At 45.6% G+C, this 5,353-nt stretch overlaps 1 long non-coding RNA gene across 1 annotated transcript; it reads left to right on the top strand.

Annotated features, from left to right (window-relative positions):
• Positions 1-247: 247 nt before the first annotated feature.
• LOC103639010 (uncharacterized) lies at positions 248-1,951 on the top strand. The gene is made up of 4 exons (XR_559177.2): positions 248-533; positions 624-961; positions 1,045-1,342; positions 1,425-1,951. It is a non-coding gene; the product is annotated as an uncharacterized lncRNA (long non-coding RNA).
• Positions 1,952-5,353: the final 3,402 nt, after the last annotated feature.

Genomic DNA, 5,353 nt, shown 5'->3' with positions numbered 1-5,353 from the left:
GAATGGATAGAGTGGGGGCTTGCCGCCATACCTGAACGTGTCCGTGCGATAGTAGGGGTTTGTCGTCGTGTTGGTTGCGAGCGGTTAGCATCCTTCGTCTAAGTCGGAGTTGGCAGTCGTCGTGCCTTGGGGTCGGGGCGCACTTCTAGCCTTGTTGTGCTTATGTCGCGCCTACTCCTCATATCCTATCGCTAAAGGTCGGCGATGTTTTAACTAACGATAATGCTTACCGGGGCATGGACTTGGCTAAGCAATCATGTGGTAGCAGTTTGGTCATTCCGGTTCCTGAGGGGTACCGTTTGGTTTGGTTTCTTGTTCATCTTTTAATGTCGAGCCCCTTTATTCACTCCCCCTTTTTTGTGGTACATGATGACTTTTGGCCTAGCAGTGTTCCTCGCTTCTCCGCCCTCATGCCGAGTGTGAGGAAGGTAATTTCAAAGAGACGGAAAGTGGTTCTGCCTCCTGCCGGTAGCAGCGAGATATTGGCGTTCTCGACAACCACATAGTCGTCACCACTGGTCGGGGTCACCGAGGTTTAAGCTCTCGATTCATTCCTCTTTTACCTTTTCACAACTTTCATTTACGTCTGATCATGGATATTGAAACTCATTTCCTTCTTGCAGTGGACTAAAGGGTCGTAGTCACTCTAGCCCAGGCCACTATTGGAGGATCAATGATCTTGTCCAGCCCCTCGTGGTGCCCAAACAGTCATTGGACTTCCACAACAACTGTGATGCTTAGGAATCCAGCAGTTCCAACATGATTTTGGGAGCCTCTGGTGGAGCTAACGTGCCATGACGGTCCACCTGGCGCTCGGTTCATCCTGGACGACCCCTCTGAGGGAATGGACTTCTAGTTTCTTCACAAGGAATTGACCTAGATGAAGTGCGATATCGAAAGGGTACTGAGTGAGGTGCAGGGAAGCTTGCGCTGGTTCTCGGCCGTGGACAGAGCCAATTTGGTAAGCAATGTCTAGCTGGCGCCCCAAATAAGTGTTTTTCTTCCAATAATCTCACATCTTGCTACTTTTCTTCTCACTCGCAGTCGATTACAGAGACGTCGACGAGTATGGGAGCGCTTCGTGGACGAGCTTCAGAAGGTGAAAGGTGTGAGGATCGTGCATGTGCCAAAGCAACACAAAGTGCTTATGATTGTCGGGTGGAAGTGTCAAAGAGGAACCAGGAGGTTGTTACCCTTGATTGTCTCGAGCGTATGTGGGTCACAATGCGCTTCCAAGCATCAAAGCTGCGGAGGCAGAATGTTCAAGCCCAAGTTGTAGTTATGAATAGGGAGGCGGTCTATCGTATCGAGGAAGAGGATAGACTACACGATCGCATTGGAGGTAGAGCTCTTGCCTTCTTCTATTTACTGCCGGTTCGAACTATAATTGTTCGTCTTTCCCCCTCTTTCCACCCTCTTTCTAGGTTAGATATGTCTGAGAAGCTTGCGGTAGCTAAAGAGAATCTCATCGAAGTACAACATTGCCTTGAGGGACTCAAAAGGGAACACACCAGCACATGTTGAGGGCAGTGGACGTTGCACATGAACGATTCGGGACTTCACTCCGCTTTGAGCATTTCGTGGACCGTGTTCGTGAACTCGAAGTGGAGACCTTTCGTCGGGGTGTCAACCAGACCTTTGTCATTGCTAGATCCCATGAGGGAGGGATCAACCTGGAAGCTCTGAGCGAAGATTATTGTGACAACTGGAGTGTCGCGGAACTCACATAGATGGTTGAGGCATCGGATCCCTTGTCCTAAAAGCTAGCATATATCTTAGCTAGCAGCGCCCTCCCTGAGAGGGTCAAGGGAGCTCCAAATCCCTGTAAGTCAGGGAATAAACCTTGTAAAAGTAGCCTAGAGGGGGTGAATAATATACACCTGAAATTTCTCACCAAGAACTTGAATTCAAGTCAAATAAACATTTGCACTGGTGCAAATCAGTTGAACCGGTAAAAACCCGATTGACCCACCTTGAACCAGCTCAACTGTGATTTAGACTAACAAATCGAGAACAACGTGGAGTATAATGAGAGATTCTTTTCGTTGACAAACTTTAAAGTAAATCCTCGGGAAAAAAAATGATACAATGAAGGGAAACAAGTTCTCAAACTCCACACACTTGAAATACTACGAAATCTTGCTTGCGAAAATGTAGGCACTTTCAAGAACACAACAAGAAGACAAGATATAACGCGAGGTTCGGCCACACCACAAAGGTGCCCTACTCCCCGTCACGGAACCCACAAAGGGCCCGGTCTTTTCCAACCCTAATCCTCCACACGTCGACCACCAAGGTCAAGACAATCTCTTTCTCAACTCACTCAATCGAACAAGCAATACAAACTTCTTGGGTTGTCCACAAATTTAGAGACTCCTAAGCAACCTCAAACCATCAAGGAACACGAGAGCAACAAATCCGCACAAGATTGAAGTTTGCAATAATCTCAAAAGAGAGAGACGAGAGAGAGAGAGGAAATCCACAACGAGTTCACCAACTTCACCTCATACCACAAATCCTCCAAGCAATTGAAGAGGATGAGATTTGGGGTGTGAGAGAGGGAGTGAATACACTTGTTTGACAGTAGGTCAGCAGTAAGTTCGTGAGGGAGAGAAGAAGTGAGTGAAAAGAGAGAGCCCAAGGGGTATTAAAGGACTCCCAAAAGGTTGCGGGCCGTCTGGACTTTCTACACAAATCCCAGTTGAACCAGATTTAAATTCGATTGAACCGAGATCTACTAGAGAGGATCTCGGTCGAGTGCCTTACTGAGTACCTGAGTTAACAGGATCAAACCCGGTTGAACCGAGATCGACCAGAGAGGTTCTCGGTCGAATTCCCTACTGAGCACATGAGTCAACAGGGCCAAACCTGGCTGAGTCGACTCTAAAGTCGGATGAACCGACTTTGGCCAGAGAGATCCACTAAGCCTTGCTAAGATGCCCTAGAAGGCAATCTCACTTAGACTTTCATGAACTCTCTTGCCAAACAAATGTAGAGACCAAGAAAGGCACAAGATAGTCCAAACCTCTATTTTCTAAAAGATTTTGAATAGAGGAAGATTTTTTAGCTCATTACAATAATTAATACCTTTTGTGAATCCCTCTTGATTGTACGGTGGTTCCTATAACTCAAAAACACAGCGAACTTAAAACTATCCATTGAGTGGAACCATATGCTCCTTATAAGCGATATATGAGCATGTAAGCCACTTGTTAACATTAAGCTCATTTTGATTTCCAGAAACACATGTGCTTTATTTTACTTTACACAAACTAAGCACAAACTAAGAGCAAACTTGTTAGAGTCTTTGTTTGTTTTGACACACGATCATCAAAACCCTCTTAGAGGTTGATTGCACTTACACCTTGTTGACACTTTCAGGTGTTGTAAACACTTTTGGTGCTCGCTTCTTCAAGGCACTTATTTCGTTGTATGTGGTCATCGGAGCTCTAGGACAATGGCTGGCGGGCCACCCCTATAGGGCATCTTGGTGGGGAGATTAGTGCATCTATCATGTCGAGACAAGCGCCTTCCACTGCTTTTCTCAAAGTACGCTCCCTTACGGTTTGTTGTTAGAAATGGGAAAAAGCATCATGGGCTGCACTAATTCTTATCAATACCAGGGCCTGCAGGGTTCCGATACGTAGCCAAAGTGACAAATACGGGGTTCATAGAATTCATATCTACTCAACGTAGCCATGGTGAAGAGGCAGATCCAACATCATTCGTCTCGGAGGGCTTCGACGCCCCTAAGGTGTCGTTGCTGCCTTCCATTCGAAGCTTGGTGAGGAGAACGTCGAAAACATGCAAGGCCCCTACCTGGCGTGTCAACTGTCAATGCTTCGAACCAGCACCAACAAGTAAATTTATGTGGGCGTGTTTTAGATCTAGATGGTGTGCTCAATGGACGCAAGATTTAGACTGGTTTGGGCAGAATGTCCCTACTTTTAGTCTTTCATGGCTCACGCTACCGGCACCTTGTTGTTGATTGCTCGTAGTAGGAGTTACAAACGGGCGAGAGAGGGAAGGATCCCAAGTCTCTAAGTGATGTTGGTCTTAGAGATCTATGTATCAGGTGTTCGCTTCCAGGCTAAGTCATCGAGTGTTGTCCCTCTCCTGTGTGTCTCCAAGCCCCCCTATATAATCCAAGGAGGGGTCGGTTACATATGGCTTTCGTTGGAAGGGTCACTGTACCAGGGTAAGATAGAGTAATTCTCCCCTAGTAAAATTTCTGTTGTGCGTCCTTATCCATCCTAGGATAGCTCTCCGATCGCCTGCCATTAAGTTTGTTGGGGAAGCGTGCTGTCGAAGGGTGTCTAGGCTTCATCATTGCCTTCTATGTCTGCGTCTTCCATGTCGATCCCTGGTCTCCAGCGGTCCAACCCCTGGCTGTTGGGGACTTGTTCTCAAATGCTATGAGTCAAGAACAAGGCAACATAAAGAATGTTAAACGACAAAGTCCTTCGTCCTTCGAAGCATTATTTCCCTCGGGATATAATGGTTTTCGGACGAAGGTTATGAAGGACATACCTTCATAAACACAATATACCATAATGAAGAAGAATTCATATGTGATATAAAGGATAACGAAAATAATTATGCATAATTATTAACTCATTTTCATATTATTATTATAAAAACATAGAAATGACATCAAGTTACAAATGTACCTTCGGCTTGAAGGAAAGTAAAAGTACAAGCGTGACGCAGAAGTAAATGTCAAGTTAGCGTGAACAGTACGGGGGCACTGTTCACCTATTTATAGACACGGGACACAGCCCATATAAAATTACATCCATGCCCTTTACATTTGTAGTAATTCTATAGTAATCCACCGAGGTCTGAATAGCCTTTTCATCTTTAAGTCGGTTCCCTTTTCTGCTATCATGCCGAAGCTTTCCTGCTCACAGCTTCGGCGCTGTGTCAACCTTCGTATTCTTTGGGCTTCTCCCACTGTGGTACCGATTCGAGTCTGAAGATACCTGTTCACACATTATACTCCAGAAACATTGTTTAAATCATGTTTTTGAGGACTTTCGGAAGCCGAAGGCCCCCAACAGTAGCCCCTCGCAATATTAATTTGTTAGAATGATAAATTTAGATTGCGACATGGACGAAGGCCTTAAGCCGAAGGTCCGAAAAAACACCTTCCCTTTGCTAGAATAGCAACATTCACTGACAGGCGGGGCCCTCCAATTTTTAATGTACTGGGCGTATAAATAAGAGCATACCACGAGCTCAGTTGGTACGCTTTCTTGCCATCTGCTCTTGCTTACTCAATTTTTTGCTCTTGCGCACCAACACTTGCTTGGCTTTTTAAGTTTTTAAGCTTCGGCTCTAAAAACAGTTTTTT

The sequence above is a fragment of the Zea mays genome, chromosome 9 (genome assembly GCF_902167145.1).
Source record: "Zea mays cultivar B73 chromosome 9, Zm-B73-REFERENCE-NAM-5.0, whole genome shotgun sequence".
In the NCBI taxonomy this organism is placed as follows: domain Eukaryota; kingdom Viridiplantae; phylum Streptophyta; class Magnoliopsida; order Poales; family Poaceae; genus Zea; species Zea mays.
This window is presented reverse-complemented; position numbering and strand designations above follow the sequence as displayed.